The sequence below is a fragment of the Crocodylus porosus genome, unplaced genomic scaffold (assembly GCF_001723895.1).
Source record: "Crocodylus porosus isolate Cpor-Errol unplaced genomic scaffold, CroPor_comp1, whole genome shotgun sequence".
Taxonomy (NCBI): Eukaryota; Metazoa; Chordata; order Crocodylia; family Crocodylidae; genus Crocodylus; species Crocodylus porosus.
Genome location: NW_017728928.1, coordinates 15,275,729 through 15,300,537, shown reverse-complemented (window position 1 = coordinate 15,300,537; position 24,809 = coordinate 15,275,729). Strand labels below are relative to the sequence as shown.

Sequence of the window (24,809 nt, the reverse complement as noted above, 5' to 3'; positions counted from 1 at the left end):
ACAAGATGCGGTTAACCATACTGACCGCATCCTCGCATTGGCAGCTCATGTTCATCCTACAGTTAACTATGACTCCAAGATCCCTTTCTGCCACTGTGTTGACAAGAAGGGAGTTCCCCAGCCTATAGGTGTTGCTGGTTCCTTCTCCCTAGATGCAGCACCTTGCACTTGTCTGAATCTCATCCTATTCTCATCTGCCCACCTCTGTAACCTGTCTAGATCTAGCTGGATTCTGTCCCTCCCCTCCAGCGTGCCCACCTCGCCCCACAACTTGGTGTCGTCAGCAAATTTGGACAGCGTGCTTTCCACATCCACATCCAGATTGGTGATAAAGATGTTGAACAGTACAGGCCCCAGGACCGAGCCCTGGGGGACTCCACTGCCCACATCCCTCCAGGCTGAAGACAACCCGTCCACCATCACTTTCTGGGTGTGACCATCTAGCCAACTTGCCACCCATCTGACTGTAGGCATCACTTTTTTTTAAAAGAATGTGATGGGAAACTGTGTCAAAGGCCTTCTTGAAGTCCAGGAAGACAACATCCACCCCAACACCCTCATCCAGGGACTTTGTGACCTGATCATAAAAAGAAACCAGGTTAGTCAGGCAGGACCTGCCCTCAATGAACCCCTGTTGGTTGCCCCTGAGCATTACCTCCCCTGCTGGGGCCTTGCAGATGTGCTCCTTGATAATTTTCTCAAAGGTCTTCCCAAGGGTCCAGGGTCCTCCTTTCTCCCCTTCTTGTAAATGGGGACCACATTGGCCCTTTTCCAACCCTCCGGTACCTGGCCAGTGCCCCACGAGTGCTCATAGAGCCGTGCCAGGGGCCCTGCTATGACCCCCGCCAATTGCCTCAGCACCCTCGAGTGAAGAGCATCTGGAACTACTGATTTAAACACGTCCAGCCCCTCCAAAATTTCCCTAACTAGGTCACCCCTAACCTTAGGCATGGTGGTGCCTCCCCTGGGTCCATCCGCAGTTCTAGTGGGGGAGATGTCTCGGTTCCTGTTCAGGAATATGGAGGCAAAGAATTCGTTAAAGAGGTCAGCTTTTTCATTTTCCACAATCACCAGATTGCCAAGCCTGTTCTGTAGGGGCCTGAGTTTGTAGTCTGAGTTTGTGTGAATGTAAAGGTGATGAACAAAAGAATCCAGCTGCGAGCAACTCCATGGAAACTTTGGGGTCCTATATATATTCAGGGAGCTGGCGCTAATGTGCTGGAAATCCAGCATGTTGGAGCAGACTCGATTAATCAAGTCAGCTGGAGCATGAAAATTAACGCGCTCCAGCAGGCTCTAGCATTACGTGTATCAGCATCTCCACACTGAAAAATGGCAACAGGGCACTTTGAATTAAAGCTCATCGAATAAGCTTTGGTTCAAAGCACCCCACTACCATTTTTTAGCACAGGGGACACTGATGCACGTGACGCTTGGCCACTTTTAATTAGCGTGGCTCACTAATTAAAGCGCCCTCCTCCACACCTCCCAGAGCACATGTAAAAATGCCCTTTAATTCCTGTATTGGCGCCTAGATATGTTGGTTCAGGACAGACTTGCTGTTTGGTCATGGGGTGTTATTAGTAGTTACTCCCTGGAAATACTGGCCATAAACCTTCCAGCCAGTGCCACAGTTGTGCCCACCTGTGTAGTACACATTGAGGGACTGGCTGTAAGGAGGTGCTCAGCCTGCAGGGGCTAAGACCCAAGTGCAGGTAGTTGCAGTTAAGAGTCTGCCTGGCTGGACGCCTGGGACCAGCTGTAACGGACCCGTGAATGAGCGTGATGCTACAGCGAGAGTGAAGCTCCAGGGGCAGAGATAGGGAAGGACATTCTGACTGCTGCTGTGAGAGAGAGACGGGCAGAGTCTATCTTGCTCTTCCCAAGGTCTGAGAAAGACCACCCATTTTGGGCTGGTTTGTTTGCTGTTTGCACACTTGCTTGGCTTGTCATTTTTCTTTTACTGTGGGAACAAGACTGTCCCATGGAAAACAAAATGTTTGGAAACCTTGGACGTGTAGCTGACTGCCACTTCCTTTAATAAGGAAGCTGGGTGAGTGACCTGCTTACAGGGATGAATTGAAGGGAATCATGTGGGTGGAAAATATACAGATAGGAAAATAGTTGCAATGCTGATGCCTTCCCCAGTCAGGGGCCAGCACCAGGTCTAACTGGTTTTGTTTGAAATCCTGTATCTGTACGACCATCTCTGCGCAGCCTGCTTCATACTCAAAAGCACATAAGCCCGTAGTTGTGCTCGTGGATTTACCTTGTGAGCAGGATTCTTGTCTAGGTCAGGCAGACAAGGAGGAATACCATAATTATAACTCAGAGGTGTCAAAGATCTGGCCTGTAAGCCAGATGTAATCCATGCAGCTGTTTTACCCAGCCCACGGTGCTCCTAGAGCGGCTATTAATGCAGGGGGTGAGGCACGTAGTATTAACCCCTGTGCACTGCTCACCCCATTGCCAGAGGTGGGTCCAGATCCAGCCCACAAGTCTTCCTGTGGTCCCAATTTGGCTTTCAATGAGTCCTACAAGCCAGATGTGGCCCTGGGGGGATGGGGTCAAGTGAGTTTGACACCCCTGTGAGAAGCCATAAGATGGCAGGATGGTAAAATGATGGGATATCATCTGACCAGAATTTCAAGACAGAATAGAACTGACAGTATATTTAGTTGCCTGATGTAATTTCTTGGAAACCAGTGGAGCTAAATCCAGATTTACTTCAGTGTAACAGACAGCAAAAGATCCTTGGCCCCTGCTCCTCACAGATGTGCTTCCATGAGAATCTCTCTCTGTCCGTCCTGAGTTCATAAGCTTCCAATGACTTTCACACATTTCCCTCTGATCACGTTAGCTCTCTGCTACCAGGCTCCTGACCTCCCCTCCCCATTGCCTCAGGGATAATTAAGCATTTTCCTCCCTTCAGGAAAGTGAATCAGTGCTAAGGACTGTTGATATCTGCTAAGCCACTTATCGACGCACGTTATTTCTCATACATAGGCATGAGATTCCAGGCAGGCACATCAGGGCCTTGTCTAGCCTAGGGAAAAAAAATTAGCTCTCTGTAGCCCTCTGGTTATTACTTCATTGACCTAAGTGACTGAGCAGGCCTGGCTCTCAGTCCTTGGGTCAGATTCTGATTCAGACTGCAGAGATGTGTGACTGAACAACTCCCCTTCCCCCTGATCACAGTATCACTGGCTTGGGAAGAATATGAGTGCTTTTGAAGAATGCCTAAGGTTTTCTAACACAGGAATCCATTCACAAGAAGGTAGCCTTCCTTGCCAGGGCACACTGCAAATGGCACGTTGGGATTATTCCTTTGCTCATCAAATCCATCTTGTGCTCTAACAGACTACCATCTATACACATCTATCAGACCTGTCTCACATGCTCCAGGGTGTGGGGGTTATTAAGAGCGGCCCTTGGGAGCCACTCTAATTAAAAAGCTGTGCGTCTCATGTATTCGTGGTCCCACATTTCATAAGAGCGGCGGGGGCGCTTTAACTAAAACTAATTTGACACAAGCTTTAGTTAAGGCACCTCCACCACCGTTCTGAAATGCGGACCCCTGAATACATGAGGTGCTGCAGCATGCTGCAGTGTTTGAATTACAATGCCCAGCAGACTCATTTAATCAAGTTTGTTCTGACACAGTCTAATCAGAACGTGTCAGAGCATTTGTATAAGCACCCAATACATGTCGCCTTAATAGTAAGGGATAGATCCACTGATAATGCCAGCTGGGGACCTGTCCATCAGACTTCTGCCATACTTCATGTTTTTGGAGCACTTTGCATGAAGCATTGATCAGTCTCCTTAACAACCCCATGGGGCAGGTAAGCGGCTGGTGTTGTTATCCCTAGTTTATGGATCGGAAACCTGAGGCACAGGTTTTGTGAAGGACTGGGCAATCCCAGCAAGCTGCTGATTGTCCCTGATGAAATACTGAGCTCTGCATTGAATCCTACAGAAGCCAGTGGGATTCAGCATCCTACAGAAATGGTCTCAGGAAGAATAAGGCTGAGATTTTCAAATCGGGTACGTACAGTTGTACATGGAACGCCACATGTAGGTATCTGCTGGCAAATGTGCAGCCTAGCGTTCAGATATGCTGAGCAGCTGCCAGTTTTAGGGAAGTTACTGGGAGCTGAAAAATGGTCCGCTTGTGCAGGGTCCCTTCATGGACCTGCCAGCCTCGAGTCAGGGTCCAAGAGGAAAGGAAGCTAAAGCAGAAATAAGACCTTGCATGGCTCTCTTCCTGCTGGGCTTTCAGGTGTTGCTGGCTCCCAAACTCATCCTCTGTCCTTGGCTTGGTAGAGCCGAGTTGGGCGAGACCACCTTTGTTCCCATGGGAAGCTTTAGTGTCACAGCACTCCAGGAGAGACTGCCCGCGGAAATCCTAAACCAGGTGCATCGAGTTCAAAGAACCCCTCATCTCCCCAGTTGTTGAGTCCTGCTCTCTAGGCCTGCGGATGCAGGGAGTCTTGCTGCAGAGGACAAGGAAGGAGTACTCATCCCTCAATAGCTCCCCAGCTCAGGTATGGCAGTGAAAGGCATGAAGGTGGTCCCAGCCTCTTTTCCTTGGTACATGATACTCCTCTTTAAGAGGCCTTGGAGAGAAACTGGAAATCCTCAGAACATAGTTAGGCCTGTGGCACCTCCCCGTGGTTCTCCTGTGAAGAGGTGTGCGAGAGCACCCTGGCAATTTTCTACTAGTCTATTCTGGCCCCTACCCACCATGTGCATGCCTCTCCAGTCTGAGTCCAGCCTGAACACAGCAACTTTTGGGAGCATGCTGTAAGAGAGACGGTAGAACGAATACTGTAGTGTGCTCTGCTGACAAGAGAGGGAATGGGGTTTCTTCACACTCTTATGGTGCGAGTAATGATTGATACTCATATCCGGCATGCGAGTTTGAGACCGGTCCCTGCTTTCTCTAAAGGGACAACACAACTCTACCCACTGTGAGTAACCTAGTCCTTGTAAATTAACCCAACGCATAATGGAGCCCTCCTTCTGCTTTATAGCCATCATGGTTGCACCTAACCCTTAATATTTTTTCAAGCGGGTAGAGAAAACTTGCTTGCTCTGACTGGATCTTCTCCAGCTTCCTGGTACCCACATGCGCTCCCAGCTGTGTCTCCATGGCCAGCATTGAGTTGCTGTGTTGGATATCATGCTTGGGAGTTTTTCTATGTATTTTTAATGCCTCCTTGTCCTACAGCAGAATCCACACTCCTTGTGTTTGTGTCTATAAAGAGCCAAAGGCTTTTTCTATCTGTTATAGTAGCAAAACAACTGAATTTAGGTGAAATATTGCTTTAAGAAATGTGTTCAGACTTAAAAGCTAGCCTTTGTTTTATAATAGTGGCTGCTGTTTTGGAAAACTTGTGAATGTTCATTTTACTGTGTGGAGTGATTTCTCTAGCGACTTATTACAGTGCATGTTATTGGCACAAGAATAACATGGAAGGTCACTGGTTATATGCAAGCAGCATGTCTGAAGGCATATAGAACGAGATAGCTAAACGAAGAGGAACGCTGATTTGTTTTATGTTGAACTGCATGGGACCGCTCTACAGCCTGTTTGCAGAAGTGGGGCCTCAGCTTGCACCGTGCCCTTCTTTGAGTTGAGTGAATGACCTCCATACCTGTCTCTTCTGCTGCAACCACATAGACTAGAGGCTGGCTGTGGTCACTGGAGGACTTGGCTAAGCTGAGAGAAACCCAGGATCTAGTTAAAGGGACCACCTTAAAATGGAGAGGGAAGAGAAGTTAGCTCTGCATTTTCTCACAAAAGCATCAAAAGCTCTGAATGGTGAAATCCAAGTTGGCAAGAAGAACATGAGAGGGACCCACTGGATACCATATGCAGGACTTCAGAACTGTGACCAGGGAAGTATCTAAGTCCTCCAAACCACTCGAAAGATTATTCTCTGCAGGCAGCTGAATATGTTGTGATTGTTAGAACAACACCAAACACCTCTGTGGTGTTATTTCATTGAAATCCACACTGAATACCTTTCCAGTTCTCCTGGACCCAGGGTGGGTTTGTGCCGTTGGTGTCTGATCTACTTGGTCTATTTGAGATGTCCCAGATTGGAAGTTGTTGGCTGGAAGTGGTTGACAGCTATTGTTAGCAAGTCACCAAGCCAAATACCAAGGTCTGGAAAAGCAGTAGGGGACACTTAGGAATAAGGGCCTGTGCTTGCTCTGGAAGTGCAGTGTGCTGTCTGAGTAACCACTTCTGAGAGCTGCACAGCCGTTTTAGTGTAGGATGGCATTATTGGGTATATACTCTTCCCCTCCCAGATCCTAACATTTTGGGTCCTGATCTGCAAACCGAAAGAATGTTTTATATCTCTAATAATACATTTAATTTTATTGGGTGCCTTTAGATTTATAGCACTAACCTCATACCATTTAGCTTTGTACAAAATTGATAATATTTAGGATAAAAAAATCCAACCACTAAGTGTAGTCAACCGCTATATAAAATCCCCAAGTCAATCCCTGATTCCCCTTTCCAGCCAGCACAGCCTAATATGCACAGAAAAGCGTGCTCACCAACAAGGAGGCCCTCTATATATTGCTATATATGGAAATACCTCTGGGGCTGGGTTTCCAAACTTGCCATTATCACAACTAGCATCATAAGAGGAGACAGTGAGTGAGGCGACTTTGGAAAACCTAGCTCTTTAATATATGTACTCAGATATGAGCAGAACTCTTTGAAAGCCACATCTGTTGTGCGTGTGGAGAACTCGAAAATCTAGATTTTCACTCCGTGGAGAATCTAAATACTGTCTCCCAAGCTGTTCTTCTAATGACTGCCAGGCTGAGAGCTCTGGAGGCTTCTGAAAGGCCTGTGCCCACGGAAAAGTGGCTGTGCTGTTCCTCTCTGAGTGACACCTGGATGAGATGTTCTGCAAGTGCTGGCTGTCTCGCTGGGTAGGAGATGGCATTCGGTATGGAGGTCCATTCATCTCTTGCATTCTCTGCTCTGACTGACAGTGAGAGAGGCTATTTGTTGTAGCTGGGATGCTCTCATGCTTTTAGGGTGTCCCTTGAAAATTGGTTTGCAGTCCCTCAGTTCTCATGCAGATCTACATGACATACTAAAGACTTCCACTTGTGGCGTGACCTTGGAGGTCTTCAAGAGGAGGCTGGACAGATATTTGGCTGGGGTGTTATGGCCCCACACATGTTCCTGCCGGGGGTCGGACCTGATGATCTGTTCAGGTCCCTTCTGACCTGAAGCACTATGAGACTATGATACCACGTGTGGGTTGTTTGTAGCCTTGTACAGTAACTAGGCAGTGCTGTGGCTGCCTCTGCAAAGACTGGGGTTACTCAGAAAGAAAGTGCTAGCCAGTAGGTTTTCTTGCTAACTGCTTCACTGCCTACAACTCATCATTGCTTGTGGATGTATAGAATATGCATGAGGAGAGGGCTCCTTCTGCTTCGGGGTATTCAGCTGGCTGGCAGCCGAGACAAGGCTTTACTTCGACAGCAACTCTGCAAGAAAGAGGCTTTCTTGGAGCAGACAGCGACTTGGTGTTTCAGTGCAGCCACATTCATCCTGGGCCTGATACAGGCACCATCATCAGCCTGTTTACAGCGGGGGCTGGGCTGCAAAATGGCTCCTCATTCTCCTTGCGGAAAGGCTATTTCACAAGCCTTCGTGGCATTTCTAAATGCCCCTTTTATTGTGCTGCCAAGAGCTCCCCTGCAGTCCAGCAGCAGAGGGGTGGCCTGTTTGGCTAGGATGACGTGTGTGCTGGAGGTTCAGTCCCCATGTGTTTAAAACTCTTTTCAGCTGGCAGGAGACCAAGCTCTCTCCCCCGGGATATTTATGCCAACAGTGATCTGCTATGCGTAACAGTGCCTTTAACTGTTCACACGTTGCCTGGCTTACCAGTGTGGCCGTGAATGGTGTCCCACTTTCCTGCCTACCCAGGGCATCTGGACTCCTTAGGAACAGTGCTGAATTTTATCACGGTACAGCAAACCACAGAGAGAGCAATGGCCTACTGCCGCCTTCTAAAAAACACTGCAAACAACAGATTGTGTGTTTGTTTTTTGTGGCCTCGCTCACATATCTCTAGGAATAGTCAGGAACTGGAAGGAAAGTCCAACACTGTCAACGTCCTTTAGCTGTGTGACGTATGGTCCCAAGGGAGTCGTGTGCCTGTAACAAAGGGAAAAAGGTTTTTCCTGTCCTTTTAATCAGAGATCCCAATGGTCTATATTGTTGGAGGACCTTTTGGGGAACAGAGGGATGGAATAGGTTAGTAACTCTGCTAAAACTGAACCTTCAGCTGCCATTTCTATCTGCCTGCAAGTCGCCATTGTGTCCCAGCACCCCACAAATGTCAGTGAATTGATCCTTACAGCTCTGCTTCAAGGTAGGGAAATGTGACTTTCCCTGTTTTGCGAACAGGGAAATTGAGAGGAGCAAAAAGAAAAGAGTAGCCCCACAATCTTACAGGAAGTCTTTGGTGGACACTCAGAACTGTTGACTCCAGGTCTGGGGTTTTTTCCTTTCTGTTTCCACTCTTGGTTGAGTGGACAGTGGGATGACAAGTCAAGTATGGAGAAGCTCCCAATGCAAGCATATGCGTGCATGTGCATGTGCATGTGCACGTGCACACACACATACACACAGAGCGCTGTTTACTGTCAGCAGTAAACTAATGATGGAAAGGTCAAAGTACACTTTATGTCACTGGAATTGCTCCAGATTGGCAGTCATATCACTGAGCTCACAAGCTACGTCAAAGCTGGGCACTGGTGATCTCCTCACCGATAAGCTGTGATCAAACAGTACTGGAAGAACTGTTGATGGAAAATAAGCCTAGGAAAATGGATCTGCTATTGGCAGATGTTTGTAGCAGCCTTTGGAAATCTGTTGATGTTAGTGATGCTCTTTTCCCATCTTGGTCGTGCTAAAGAACTAGTGCTGGGGTGCCTGAGCCCAGTTGGCACTCCAGAAGTTAAGGGCAGTGGTTGAAGAGTCTTTATCACGTGGGAGGGTCTCAATAGTACACCCAAAGGTAGGATCAGGGTGTGTGATGTGATGATAGCGAATAACACTAATTTAATGCATACAGTTAGTTTTTTAAAATTCGTTTACAGCAGAAAGTATTGGGCGTGAACCTTCTTTAACTTTCTGAACAGAGACAGTCTCATTTTCCCTGTGTCTCCAGTGCCTTGAAATGGATCCTCCGGATCCACTGCAGTGTAAAAATTAAATAGCAACCAAGTAGCATTGGGGAAGCCCCCTGGATGGCTGGTAACTGAGCAAATGGAGCCTGCCACGCACACTCAAAGTTGCAGAAGGGATCAGCCTGTGTAACCACTTTATGTTCCTGCTCACATCTTCCTTGGCTGCAGGAGTGTTGGTAATGCCTCCCACTCAGGGCAAGGATTCCAGCAGTTCGTACATGATGGTGTGAATGGGGCAGTGTTACGCTTCCAGGATTAGGCATGTAGAGAGGGCACAGTGCTACGCTGCTACCGGAGAAGGGCAGCCTCGGCTCTGCTTGCTTATGAAATCGGTTTGGCTCGTAACAACAAAAGCAAAGCTAACGACCCTGAAGCCCACAGCAAGACATGTGGGACTGAGGCTTTAAACAACTGCAAAATGAGTGGTTTCATCTATGGGCTGCTGGATGGAGCCTTTTGCTGTCCAAAGAGCACTGGTGAAGAGAGCAGCTGACAACAGCACATTGTGGAGCTGATGAGGTGCCAGAAGCTATTTTCAAACTTGTGGCCTGCCTTAGGCAAGCCTGACTCCTCTCCTGCCCTAGATGTACCCCTGAGATAAGCTAAACTGGTTCTTAAAAAGAGGAACATGCTAAATCTTTTCTGATCCCAAGTCCACAACATCAGCCCATCCCTCTGGATTGACTGCCGAGGGTTGGCTGCCAGGCTAACTTGTTGCATGGATGTCAACTCTAGCATTTTTCTCCTCCTCTTGTTGCTTCCTGTGGCAGGGCTGGAATCACTGTTCCTCTGCCTGCCCTGTCCCCCATTGCTTCCTGATGCTATGGCCTTGCTCCCTACCACACACTCCAGGCACCTTCCTTGTTTGCTGCAGGGGAAATGCTCAGGACCTTCAGTTTGGTAGGTATCTCTTCCCTCTGTGCCTTTCAGAGCAGACATTGAGGCATCTTTTTTGCTTGTGGATGTCTGGTTTCCCAGTGCCTTCCTCTCAAAAGCAGAGAAGGCTATTTGTGCCAATGAAAGGCCTTGGAAAGCTAAAAGCTGGAACCAATGGGATGAGTATTAGCAAAAGAAAGGCTTTGTGTCCCCCTGCAAGAGACTTGGGTTTGGCTTTCTCCCTGGCCCCTTCCTGTTTGTGGGGCTGGGAGCACTGAGGAAATACCAGGTGGAGCTACCGAGTAAGAAGAATTTGATGTCAGGAAAGAACAATGCCCTATCCGATAGGGATGGTGGCATTGCGGCTGGGGCTGCATGTGTGTGAATTGAGTGGCATCCTGGTGCCTGTGGCAGGGGCCTTCTAAGGAAACCCACCAGTGATCACACGCATTGTACTGTTTGCAGTTGTTTTTAAAATGACTGTTTCTCTTGCATGTCCAGAGACTGAGATGGCAATGCAGACACCCCCTGAAGTGTGCCTTACACTTTATGAGCCAGTAAGAAGCAAAGGCCCTGTGAGCCAAAAGAATTTGGATACAGCCTGTTTATAGGGAAGGAATGCAGGCAGCCTTCCTGTCAGCATCTTCACTCCTCCTGGGTCTCTCTAGTCCTGATTTTTCCATTAGGGCTGGCAGTCAGAGCCCGAGTTGGACAGCATCACCTAGAGCACCTACAGTGTTTGGCCCCTCTCCATTTAAAGTGCAGATTGGATTTACTGCTGGATGGCGAGCCCCTGGATGGGGAGGTGGAATCAGCACATGAATATAATGTGCTGTGGTTACTGTGGGTTTCTTGGTTATGCCTTCCACATAAATGGTGCCCATCCCCTTTTAGGTAGAAGGATGTTCATGTTGTGGGGAGTATTGCCTGGGGCACAGCTCCATACCTCTATGCATGTAGGTATTGACTTTCTGAGTCCTCTTCTAGGATGGTGTAGTGGCACGGTCCTACTGAGGCTCCGGAAGATCAGGGTTCAGTCCCTCGCTCAACCGTGGACTTCCCATGTAGTCTTGGTCAGATCACTTGTCCGTGCCTCCGTCTCCTTCTCTACAAAATGAGGGTAATCATATTTCCTACCCCACAAAAATGTTGTGAGTATAATAAGGTTAGATTATGAAGTATTATGGAAATAGGGCATGGACGTCCCTCAGACAGAGGTGTGGATGAAGACCATCTCCCTCTGTTTCCCTTTGATTGTATTGCTGTACTTAGATCATTATGACTGTTCAGGAGAACTGTACAGTCTGAAACTCTTATGGAGGGGCACAGAAGTGCTCTCTTAGCAGCTGAGAGTTGCAAGCAAAGACAAACAATTGCAAGTGTATGCATGGGGTATCTTTGTGGAGAGCTGGCCCTCTGCCATGGGGATCCTGTTGGTCACTCTGTGGCATTGTCCACTAGTCCATTTCCCACTTGGCTCACCTAGCACGTGGGCGCATTGCTTGTTTCATTGCCTCCCTCAGCAAACAGACTTTCCCCCAGTTGTGACATTAAGGTTGGGGTAACCAAGTTTGCATGAGGAGGGGAGAAATGGCTCACAGGCTGGTATACGTGCACTCGGACAGGCATTTATAGGAGTAGGGCCACCACCCAGAGATGAGCCGGAGGTCACAGGTCACAATGCTTAGCTGCAGGAAACAGGATTTCTCAGGCAGGCAGTTTATTTCCTTCTCCAGACACTTGACCTCCCTCTCGACCCTTGATTGCCATTTTTGTCAGCGTTGGCACCATTCAATGGCTTTTTTCCGTCTAGTAACTAGTCTGCATTTTTGTCTCAGTGGGCAAAACAAGAAGCCTTTTGCCCGACCGTCCACAGTTCGTTCTTCATCCCCAGCACCTTGGATGGTTCTTCTTTTGTACACACCCGTGTACAAGTGAGTACCGGTTCTTGGCTGAAGACTTATCGACATGCTGCTCATGTGGTGGGGCTGGAGCTGGGGGAAACAGCGAGCAGCAGGCCATGCCATGAATGGCTTTCACAGCGGGCTGAATGCCAAAGGGAAGCTGACACTGATACCAGATATTGTCCCTACCAGGGAGGGATGACTCAGCCTACAGCATAAAGGAAATAGTCTAGGGTTGGTGCGGAAGTTGTGTGCTGACAAGGCCTCGTGAGACTGACTTTCCATCACAGGGCTTGGGGCAGGTGAGGAAGCGGAGAGCTGGCCGTTGACTGACTGGATGCTGAAGGGGCTGGCCTGTATCGAGAGATACAACTGTGTCTGTTGTGTCTATCTTAACATTTATTACTGAGCTCATGGTGCACACCAGGCTGGCAAGCACCTCAGCGCTGGGTTGGAGGAAGAATAAAGTTCACTGCTTGCCTGGCATCCTTTGCTCACTGAAGGATTTCCAGTGAGTGAAGCTGGCCCAGCTGCGGCTGGTGCACTTTGCCTGGCACGTGAAAGGCATTTGTAGGTGTTAACCAGTGAGCATGAATGACCCTGCTCATTCTGGGGCAGGCACGGCAGCTCTCATGGGGTCAGCACTGGCTCTCACAGCTTCAGTCTCCTCCAAGGTGGGGAAAGTGTACATGGCATGGCACAGCCTGTGCTGCACAGCACCATATCAAATGATTTTTCCCTGCTACCCTGTTTACAGTTGTTTTCCAACCCTAAGCCAGTCTTTAAGGAGACATAAAATACAGGAGTTAGAGAGAGGATTTTGAATCTGGCTCTACCCTGATATACTGTGCAATCTGGGGTAAATCCCATTGGTATGTCTACACTGCAGTTCAAGCATATGATGTCACCTTGTCTAGATACAAGTAAGATAGCTTTAAATTAGCTAGCTCACCTGTTTAGCTCAGACACCTGTCTAGCCAGCATACACAGAGTTCAGGGCAGGCCGCACAAGCACCCCCATGCCCCTGGGTAATAAATAGATGGGTCACTAGTGTGCATGAAGCACCATACAGCCACCTTACACTGTGAAGGTTTGAAGCCAGCTCACACACGCCTACGCGAGCTGTGATCCCACCTTCAGGTTACACTGTGGCTGTGCCTTCATTTATTTGCATTGTAGTTGTGCTTAAGGGCCTCAGTCATGAACCAGAGTCCTCTGTGTTAGTTGTTGTACAAATACAGAGCCCCCCACCCTTGGTTTTCCCATTGGTATAATGGGGATAATGGCATGACCCTGTATGGGGAGGTTTGCTTCATCAGTGTTTGCAGTGGCCTCTTGAGGTCTTTGGGAGGAGGGCGCTTACAAGAGAGGAAAGGCTCATTTATTTTTCTTTCCTTCTCACTCTTTTCCACACCCTTATTTCCTTTCGTTTCTTATTAAAGTAACAGTGCAACATGATAGGAGAGGTCCTTGTGAATGTGTAGAGTCTGCGTTGTGCAGAGGAAGTGGAGTGGGTGTGTACCTGAGGCTTGTTACGGGCATCCTTCTTATCCATTCTTCTTGATGCTGTAAAAGAAAATGTCTGGGGATAAGACACGTTCCTGGGAGAGCCTGTCTATCTGTTTCTCAAGGCCTTATCCAAACCTGTCACATGCCCACTGACTCTGGACTTTTGCTCAACCTCTCACTTGGTGTTTAAGATCCTCGGGTCTTCTCAGGTGGTGCATGGGGTGCTCAGAAGCTATTTCTGGAGCCTCTGCAGGATGGGGAGAAGCCGAAAAAGAGACTGGTGTTTGTAGCAGGAACCACTGGAAATTGCTTTGCTGCAAAGCAGGAGGAAGCCATAAGGAAACTCTCTAGCTATTAGCTAGCTGGTGTATTTATGACTGGAAAGATGTGGGTTGAAAAGGTCATGAGCACACAGCTGACAGAGCTGCTGGGGCAGTATCCACACTCACTGATTCTTCATCCCATTTGTGCGCTGCCTGCTGTATATGGAAAGAGGGAGGCCTGGAGCCTTGCGCTGCTGTCTGGTAGTATAGTGTAACATGAGAAGAAGTGGGGGGAGGTGAGGAGGGGGGAAGGAGGCTTCGGAAGGGAAGAAGGGGGATGTGTGCATGGGAGAGAGGATGGAGGCCAGAGTTGCAGTATAAAAACAGAGTGGCCAATGGTAATCTCAGCAGCACTACCGCATGGACCATCCATCTTCCTCCTGCACCCCCCTCCTTCTCTTGAAGGGAGGGGGCTGCCAGTCTCCACTGGAGGCTATATACAAATGAGAGTGAGAAACATCTGGTAGCAAAGCCCAGCTTAGTTCATTTCCCAAGCTCTCCCCAACTGAGGACCGCTGCAAACTTTTCAGTAACTCAAGTAGCCCACCCTAAGCTGTCCTCACATGCACACAGTGTGAGGGCTTCACCTCTCGCCTGAGATACAGGTACAGCAACTGCTGCTGGAGTCGGATGCATCCTACAGCCTCACACGAAGGCTTTGCAAACAGAAGCGCACTGTGCCATGTGTGTTAAACTCATTAAGGGACAAACACAAGTTCTGAATCTGCCATCCTCATTTAATGAACTGCCTTTGTCATTGTGCAACAGAAGGTTTTGTGCCTGGATTTTGACCTGTTATTAAATGTATGGCTGCTGCAGTAGTATGGAGCATGGGAAGTAGGCAGGACTGTCAGCTAATTCCCCTTCTGGTAGTGCATGCTTGACCTTGGTAATGACAGTCGACATCCAATAAAGCTGCAGCTTAAACTGAACTTTCATAATGAGCTGTGACCCAAAAGGAAACCAGAAGAAACAGAGTTTCAGACTGAAGTTGTAGTTGGGCAGCTATAACTACTTTGCACATATGAATTACCTTCCATTCAAGGACCTCCAGCTGCTTAATCAATACTAATGAATGACAACCTCTCCATCACACACAAGTTGTAACCTCAAAATCCACCTTTTGTGGCCTGCAACTTGTATAGTCTTCCTTTTCCCTGAATACTAGCTGAATATTAGGACTTGTGCATGCATGTCTGTCTGCTGCCCGCCCCTTCCCCCCCAGGGTGTTTGGACCAAGCTGCTGAGAACAGTGTGTCCCTCAGCTCAGGTTTTTAGCAGTGTTTTGCTTTCCAGCTTCTCCGCGCACACAATAGCCGGAATTGACAGCTTCATGTGAAATGCTTCAAGCTGGGCTCTGACACTGATGCGATGAGTGACTCATAAGTTTGCAGCATGAGGTCAGCATGGTCAATAGCAAGCTCATTAAGTGCACATGGGTCACTCTGTATAAATGGGCAAATGGCTCATTCAGGTCAATAAGGATTTGAGTACTGCTGGGAGCATAGCTTGAGGGAGGGCAGGGGTGTTCCTGCCACAGGCAGCAGTGCAGCTGAGGACAGCAGCGGCTGAGGGCCTGCGTGGAGGCTGCCTGCTGCTAACCCAGGCTCGGGGAGCTGCTCCCACCACTCCCTGCTATCTACCCCTGCAGTGACTTACAAATTGGCCCCCCAGTCCAGAGCACATGTGTTCCCTGTCTCACCTGTGTTGCATCTTCACAGGTTTCTGGCACACACAACCACTGCAGAGACAGCACAACAGAGGAGAGAGAGCTCTTGCTATGGAAAACTGTCAGTCAGGGCCTGATCCTGTAGTCCCGATCTGGGTAGAGCTTGTAGAAAGTCTTTTGTCTGTGGGCAACAAGATCAGAACCTGGGTTTGAATTCCAGAGCCGGGCCTTACCAGCATCAGTGTATATCCAGAGACTCTGCTGAAGCCAACAGAGTTAAGGCCGGATTCTCATCCTGAGTAGGCTGAAGTTGCTGGAGTTAGTTTGAGTGACACAATGAGGATTCGACTTTGTCAGGCTGTTGAAAAGATCTGACGTGGGTGCATGGGCAGGTGGAACAGAAGAGACCCAGCTTAATTCTCAAATTAACTTAGCAATGTTGATCTGGTAAACACGGATAGGAAAACAACTATTGATTTTTTACAGCGCCGATTCTCACTGTAGCCATGTGCTAATCGACTTCCGTGTTCTGTTTTAGATCAAATGCATCCCTGGTGGAGAGGTTGACTTTGCCGAGGGTGAAGTTAGCCTTTGTCACCTCCAGAGCAAATCCTGTACTTTAGGTGAGAGGAAGTTAAGATCTTGTTCTGAGCAGAGTTTAAGAAGCAGCTTAATATTAGCATCAGCCCTAGAGCAAACACAGGTCCTACAGAGGACCAAGACAATCCCACAAAGTAGCTAGACCTGCTAATTCATGGGCAGGGCTGGAATGCCCTGCATTTAAGCAAGGCATTGAAGGTGAGCTTCTAGGTCATAGATGCCCCCTGTTATGTCGGACAATAACCTCCTATAATCTCTCTCATATGCTTCTTGAGAATCATCCTCAAAACAGTTAGTTTTGCCCTTGCTACTTGGCCTGGAAGTCTATTCCAGAACCCCATAACTGACAGGAGCTTTCTAGTTGGGAAACCATTTGTACTTGTGCCGTTATACGTTCTTCGCTTAAACAGCTCTTCCCCCTCCCAGGTATTTAGCCCTGTGCTATGTTTAAAGAAAGTCATATCCCTTCTCAGCCTTAATTTTGCTAGGCTAAACAAACCAGCCTCTTTTAGCCTCCTTTGTTCAGGAGGCTCTTCATTCCCTCACCTTCAGAAGAGCCCATTTCTGCACTTCTTCCAGTTTGAGTCCATTTTCCTTGATCACGGATGGTTAGAATCGTACACAGTATCTCAGGTGAGGCCTCATCACCACCTCATATAACAGGTATTAATGCCTCTTTATTTCTGTTGCACATTCTTTGACTAATCCATCCCCAAATTTCTTTTTGCATGGATGCATCATATTGGCAACTCAGTCATCCTGATTGACTGATCTTAGCTCCTCCTCCTCAATTATTTCCAACTTTTGAGCTCCCAACTTACAACAAAAGTCTCAGAATGCATGACCTTGCTTTCTTATTGTTGAATTGCCTCCCAGCTCCAGGTCATCCAGTGCCTGTTGTATAACATCCTGATCTTCCTTGATATTGAAACAGCCTCCTAGCTCTGTGCTATTACCAAATATCAGCAGCACACGCCTACTTTTTATGCCATTAAAGAAAATATTAAACAAGATTGCTCTCAGGACTGATCCATGAGGAACCCCATTAGTAATCTTCCCCTTGATTCTTCCCCTTCTATTGCTTTTTAGCTACTTCCTAAGTCACCTTTAAACTACTCTTCTCTCCTCTTCTTTGTTTGCACTAATAACTAGAGAGAGATGAGAGCTACTGCATTTCCTTTGTCTGGAAAATAAGTTATCCTGTCAGAAAAAGAAATTGGGTTAGTGTGTTATGACCTAACATTGGTAAATCCATGTTGCATGTCATCATATTTCCCACGTACCTCTGTGTTTTTAATTATTCTGTGCTTGAAAAATTGTTCTAAGCTCACCCCTTCTGTGCCCCAAGGCCGCTACAGAATGAGCTTTCCTCTCCCTGATATTTTGTGTTTTCTAAGCAAACAATTCAGAGGGGATCCGAACCAGCCTCAGCTTCAGTCCTGAGGAAGAGTTGAATGTGAGTGGATCTTTAACTTTTTCACTTTTGTTCCTTTTCATTTTTGTAGGCACCTCTGCATTTCCTGATTCAGCTGGGTTGGGAAGTACTGAAATATCACAACAAATAAAGTTGCATTTGCTATATTTCCTACCCATTTAGAAGCAGGAAAGCCCTGAAGTCTTGTGAGAGAGCCTATTTTCATGGGATTTCCTGGTAAGCCAATAGGGCTGGATTGTTTTTATTAAGGACCAGTCTCTAGAGCAGGAAAAACGAAGTTGAGGTGCTAGAAGTCAGGTCCCTTATTTTGTTTCCAAGCTCTCCCAATCACTCCCTGTATGATCTTGCACAAGCCACATGGGGCAAGCATTTCGAGAAAACTCAAGTCAGATTTTGAAGTCCACTCCCTGCCACCCCACTCCCCCCTACAACAAGGAGGACGGACTTTGTTCGCAGTGTGCTTTCAAAAATCTCAGTCACAAGTGCTCTCTGTGCCTCAGTTTCTGGAAAAGGGAAATGATAGCATTTCTTTGCAGGGGTGTTAAGAACAGAAGCTTTTGCAACTCAAGATGCAGGAAGCACGTGTTTGCAAGGGCAAAAGCTTGTTTTATTCACATGTCACTAATTATGGTGCAAAAAGAAATGCAGCACTCTAGAACCCTTAGTTCAGAGATGATGCCTTTTATTAGACCAATGAAGAAATCACAAAAAAATTATCTTTTTCTGCAAGCTTTCGGGCACATGCACCCTTCCTCAGGCTCAGGGAAGATTAAAGATAGTAAAAAGTCCCCGTAGGTAAAAAAAAACCTAATTATGGTGGCGTTTAAAGCCCAGCTTGAAAGGAAGCCCAGCCCTACTTAGTGACATCACTCTTGCCTTCCTTAGGAAGTTTCCGACCTTTCCTTCCTCCGATAGCGTGTGTATTTGCATTCAGCACACTGTAGGTATTAGGGAAGCAACCTGGTGCTCTCCTCCAGGTAGGGAGAATGTGGCTAAGGAGGGATGAAGTCACCCTGGCTACTGTGATGATTTAAATATAAAATCCCAGCTCCAGTGGGTATTGTGGTGTAATGCTTTGTCCCTGCTTGTGCAGACTCCTGCTCCCTGCGATGCAAGAGCATTGGGAGAAGTCGCTCCTGGCTCCAGGAGTGCTTGGGGTACTGGGTGCCCTGTGGAGAGGGAAGCTGGTGCTAACTCTCTCCAGGGTATGAGGAGCCTCTGCAGTACACAAGGAGGTGGCTGTTTCTGCTGCAGAGCTGACAAATTGTTCAGTTCCTCAGTTACAGCCTCTTGCATAGCAGTGAGAGGCCTGACAGTTCAGCCACTGATGCTGGATGCCTCCATTCATTTTGAAATGGGAATGGAGGTGAAGGAGGGTGGAAAGAGTGTTACCTCTTACTCTTCCACCCCTGCTGTTGGTCTCTCCATCCCACCCTATCCCAGTGGACTAGTTAGCATGGATTTTATTCAGTTGCAATGGGGTACTTTGAAGAGTTCTTTGGCTCTGCTTCTGCCTGCAGGCAACCAGAGCTTGGGGTTTCATTCATACAGGAAGGGACCCTGGACACACCACTGAGGTCTGAGAGGGCTGTTTCATCCTGGAACAGTCAGCACAACAGGGGAGGCATTTGAATTCCTAATGGGAACAGCAGGTCATTAATAATGCCTACCCCTTTTCATCAGTGAATCTAAAAAGTACTTTGCAAAGAGGTTGGTATCATTGAAGGGTTCCATTTGCTGTTTAAGAAAAGGGAAGAAAAAGAAGAAAGATGCAGATTAATTACCTGCTGTGCTTTTGCTTGATAACATCAGACTTATTTAGCCACAGTGACTCATGCCATATACTGCAACTGAGCCTGATGTTGAACAGTGCACCAGATCATGAGACAGATAAGGGGGACTGCAAGGTGCTAGAAAAGAAAACCTGCTCATGGTAGAAAAATACAAATTGAAAAAGCAATCTCCTCTGCAACCTGAAGTCACACACAGTGTTTTCCAAAATGTCAGGGGACAGAGAACCTCTACCCTGGCTAAGCCCACCTTGAAAGACAATCTCCACTCCTGCTGGTGCCTGCAAGATCCCAGCTAGAGAGAAACCAGGTCTTGCCCTCAGTTTTACAGTGCAGCTGTCTGGCTAGGTTTTTTTCCCCCCCATGTGGATGTCCTCGCATCTTCCTTCCCTTTTTGTGCAACTGCCAGATCTAGAACATAGGAGCTTTCAGACCAGATAATGGCAGTGGTTCATCAAGCTTGGTATCTTGCCAATGGCAGTGACCAGTACCAGCTGCTTTTGAGGAGGATTGCTTTGTGATCTGAGAAATCCCAGACTCTGTGGTGAAAAAGATTCAAGCAACTGATGGGAGAGGTAGGAGGCAGGTTGAGGTCCAGTTCAGAGTCATCTGGGAACATATGAAAAAGGAGGATGCTTGCTGTGAAGGAAGGGTGGCTGGCCAGTTGACTGATTATATTGCAACTGAGGTTTTTTTTTAATCCCAGTTTTAACATAGTTGTCCTGATCAGTACAATCAAATTGCAAAACTGAATGTTTCCAATGCATCAGGAAGTTTGATTGACCATGGAAAACATACTAGGATTTAAGACAACTCATGAGTAACATTTGTAATTGCAGCTTGGAAGTGATGGAGAGCAGCCTAAAAGCCAAGGTTGGGAGGCTGGGGGGAGTTAGAGAAAAGACTGGCTTAGTTGCCTGGATGTAAGTGATTGCTTTATAAGGAAAAGGGCTCAAGTCATAGTCTAGAGAGAAAATAAGCAGGTCTGGAGAAAGCATTTGAAGATGGCCAGGAGATATCCAATACCAGACAGACAGTAGAGACAGCATGGGAAAAATATGAATTACTGTAGAGAACAATGATAAGAACTGTTTTCTTGTCCTAGATAAAGTGGATTCATTTTAGCTTTAACTTAGTGATCCTGTGTCTTGCAGGCTGCCTGTAGATACCAAAACTCACAAAGGAAATTTATGGATGACTGGTGGAGTGGGGAATGATGAGGAGGACAGGGCAGTCAGGCAGAGGAATGAAGATCTTTTGTCAAGCTGGACCCACTGAAATAAAATGCTTTATAATACAGCCAAATGGAAAATGATATATCCAAGGGTAAGGAAGTGGAGACTAGACCTACACCAAAGGGGAGTGTCCCCTGGAAGTCAGTGACCCTGGAATGGGCTTAAGGCACAGGCAAGACATTCAATGTGAGCTCACAGTGCACTCCTGAAGCTAAAAGGGGCTCATGGAGCCCATGGATATATAAGCAGGAGGGTAGTGAACCGGAATAAGGTCATTTCACTTGCGTACTTGGCACTGATGAAATTAAAAGTGGAATGAGGTGTACAGTTCTAGGGTACCAACTTTGAAGAAAGGGGGCAGAAAAACTTTGAGTGGGTACAAAAGAGCCAAAAAACTGACTTGATGGCTGGAGAAAATGCCTGAGAGGGGGAGATGCAAAAAGCTCAACCTGATTAGCTTATCAAAATGTGAGAGGTGGCTTGATTAGTGTCTAATCTAAGTACCTTCATGGGGAAAAAACACTAAGTATTAAAGAGTCCTTTAACCCAGCAGAGAAAGGCACAAAAAGAACTACGGCCTGGAAGCTGAAGTCAGACTAATGCACATGAAAAATAAGGCTCTGTTTTTCTCTAGTGATTAAGTACTGAACAAACTCCCAAGGGAAGTGCTGGCTTCACCCTCCCTTGACATCGTGATACAGGACACAGATTAGATGATTTAACAGTCTGTTTTGGCCCTAAAATCCTTGAGTCTATGCAGTACCATATTGAATGAGACTAGCAGTCTGTTTAGTCCAGTGACCTGCCTCTGACATTGGCCACAATGTTATGCTTCAAATGCAAGAAACGTTACAGGGGAGACAGATTAAGTGTCCCCGTGGAAAGCTTGCTCCTATCTCCCAATAGCTGGAGTCTGGATTATGCCGTGAGGTGTGAGCATTTACTTCCCTTGTTAGTTTTACAACATTTACTGTTCTAACACTGGATGTTCTTGTTATGCATGGGCATAAATATCCAGTCCTTTTGCTGGTCTGTAATGTTTCAAATCCCTCTAGTCTTTTACATAACTAGCTGTGCAATCTAGGTTGCTGATTTGAATGAGAAATCGCCTATTTTGGCAGCGCCCAAGGTGCTTTATTTTTAAATTACTTCACAGCTCTTGGGTATTACCATCTGTGCCTGGGGACTTGTCAATGGCTTCTCTTTTTATTAGCAGCAAATGTTAGATCCTGACTAGTTATATTTCCAACATCTTCCATGTTGGAAGCAAATCAAATACACAATTGTAGAGAGGTCAAGATAGTTTGTCCCAAATTCAAACTTGCCACTAACCCTCGGAAATCTGGAAGAGGACAGAAAAAAAAATGCAAGGAGTGTAGGGAGAGCCTGGAGAATAGGAAGACGAGTCATGGAGAAAGAGAGGGGATCCACTGGTCTGGATTTCTAGCACAAGCAACACAATCTTAAGTGAAACTCTTGTCTTTGTTCTTCAGGCTTCTTCCATTGTGCTCAATTGTCATCCCACGTGATAACCAAGTTATCAAGGTATATCTCATAGTGATTTCTTAGGGCCAAGGACAGCCTTAGGTTTGGTTGCTTTTGCCCTGGCTCAAACTGAACCCACAGAAGCATTGCTTCCCAAAACATACTTCTGTATTCGGTGCATCGGAGCATGCTGCAAGCGGCGCTGGCCTTTCTGTATTCTAGCTCAGTTCTGCGTACCGCTCTGCATGCTATTAATAGAACAGATGGCATTTAACAGCCATATATGAAAAGTAACTCTGTAAGGGCATAAGATGCAAAGCCTTTTGGAAAGCAGCAAGTTGCAGTGTCACTATACTAATCCCTCTTCCTTGTGTTTCTCCTCTGGCCCAGGTCGTGGCGCACACATTTCCACAGTCCATCTCCTTGACAATAGGTGTCACTTTACCAAATAAACAGGGTGAAAAGAAGCCTGCTGATCACTCCACTTCCATGATCTGTATTTTGTTGAATCCCTGCATAGCCTATTTCTGCCTTGACAGCTATTTCCTCGTGACTGGTGCTGTTCCATAGGTTGCTGTCATTGTGATGGTTGTTGGTTGGCATTAGAAATGTATTGGACTTGCAGGCTTATTTCCAGTGGGTCCCTCCTTGCTCCCCCCAGCCCAGCACAAAAATGCAGGACTCCTATCACAGTGGAACAGCTGTCTTGGTGATGCACTTCAGAGGGCACCTTGGACTCCAAACTGTGGGCCTAATCCTATGAGGCACTTAGTGGTCTCATTGGATCTAGAGGGAGATGAAGCCATTTTATGTTACAGGTTGTAATTGGCTGCACCTAAAATTGGGGCCATCACTTGTTTTTCTCCCCCCTTTTACTATCTCTTCTTTGTTTCCTTATTTTTTTCCCTTTTAAACTCATTCCCTATCCTTATGGTGCCATTTCAAAGGGAACTTGCGACCCTTCCCGGCACATATATACATCTAATCTACATCATGCAGGTCCTAATTTTGAGGGAATCCTCCATCCAAGTGAACAAGGCAACTTTTTTTTATAATAGCCAGAGGTACATCTCGCACTGAAGGGCCGGTTTGGGTTTTTTTGTGCACTTGAAATGGATTGCGGATGTGACCCTTGCACTCCAACATCCAACATCCTACAAGAGGGAAACAAAAGCTTCCTTTTAAAGCCAATGCCAAGGCCACTGGTATGGATCAGCCAACATGTGACCCTGTACAATGTAACAATAGCTACCACTTCCTAGAGACCATAGGCACAAGCATGGAAATGGTGAGGGCCATGTATGAAGGAGGTAAAATTAGCATTGGAAGAAAAGCACTGTAAATCCATGTGAGCTCACACTGTCTTATGGTATGGCTACCTGGCCTAATTAAATGTCCTTTTGAATCATATCTTGTGTCAATGACAATAGCAGTGACACAATTGTCACCTATTTTTAACTGGTGATTTCAAGGAGAAAGAGTGCAACCCCCTCTGAACTGTTTGTGGTTTACCAGCGTTTTGCTAATCCTTATAGCTGAGAACAGCATAGAGAACTCAGAATATGAGAAACTCTAGCATTACTCCTGTGCAAGGAGGACTGCAAAGTCTGACTGACAGACCCAAATTATGCCTACCTTAAAATACCCTATTCCTGTCTTACAGGTGCGCTATTCAGCATGTTCTTTTTTAAAAAAATGATGAATAAAATATATTGTTGTGGACTAAAACATGAGACTATTAAAACAGGGTAAAAATCAGCTCCCTTTTGCTTTTCATTTGTACTTTGTCTTCTTGAATTTCCCTGAGCTTGGGCAGTAGACCAATTGGTTTCTCTTCCTGGTTCCCACATGCTAGCCCACAGCTCTGAGGCTTTTGCAGGGTAAATATAAAACAATAAAAAACAATGCTGACGTGTCCCTGTTGTAGGCATGACTTCTACATGTGAGCTGGTCCTTGTACCTTGCTTCCTCCATGGCCCAGCTACAGAAGATAAATGAGGCCAGTTTGATTTTTCTGGATAGTGTCTGTTAACAAATTAAGTGGGAGGGAAGAATGCAGATGAAGTGATGAGGGAAATGAAGGAGTTGGGAGAAGAAAAGACAGAGGGCCAGTCCCTGCCACCGGTGCTGAAAAATTACCTTCTCTGCAGTAACACACTGCTGAAACCTATCGCAATGAGAGGGGGGGAAAGCAGGAAAGGAGAGACAGCGTCTAGATGGGGTGGGATGCACGGTCCAAGACGAGGCGAGACGGTGGACAATATGCATGCACTGCAGTTGCTGCAGTGACTGCAGCTCTTGTAGAAGGTGGGGTAGATTTGTACTTTGTAGACTAACTCAATCAGAGACACATAAGCTTAAGTAAGCAGCCGCTTACATCCGCAGATGCTATGACGCACTCCTTTCCTAGCACCTGATGCTTTTCCTAGCATTGCTTAGGGAAGCTTATGCGCCTCTGATTTAGACCATGCGGTACAAATCTGCCCTGCCTGAAATCCATAGAAAATGAGGGCTGGGAGGGACCTCGGGTCATCTAGTCCAGGCCCCTGCTCTAAGCAGGGCCTTCCCCAAACAGATCAGCCCACCCAAGGCTTTGTCTAGCTGGGTCTTAGCCCCCCCGAGGAGGTTTCCCCCCGAGTTCAGCCCAACTGCCTCGCTCTGCTCGTGTATCCCCTGCAGCCGCAGCCCGAGTCGTCTCAAACCAGCCGGCGGCGGGCCGGCACCCCGGGCCGGGGGCTCCGCGCC

The 24,809-nt window shown here is 47.1% G+C and overlaps 1 protein-coding gene and 1 long non-coding RNA gene across 3 annotated transcripts in view; one reads left to right on the top strand and one right to left on the bottom strand.

Annotated features, from left to right (window-relative positions):
* The window catches only part of SEPT9 (septin 9), a 245,154-nt gene that overhangs the window by 90,062 nt on the left and 130,283 nt on the right, over positions 1 to 24,809 (top strand). The gene's annotated exons all lie outside the window — the stretch shown is intronic.
* LOC109315130 overlaps positions 19,744 to 24,809 on the bottom strand; it is a 13,883-nt gene continuing 8,817 nt past the window's right edge. The window contains exon 3 of the long non-coding RNA XR_002102434.1: positions 19,744 to 19,755. This is a non-coding gene — a long non-coding RNA (uncharacterized LOC109315130). The remainder of the gene's footprint in view (positions 19,756 to 24,809) is intronic.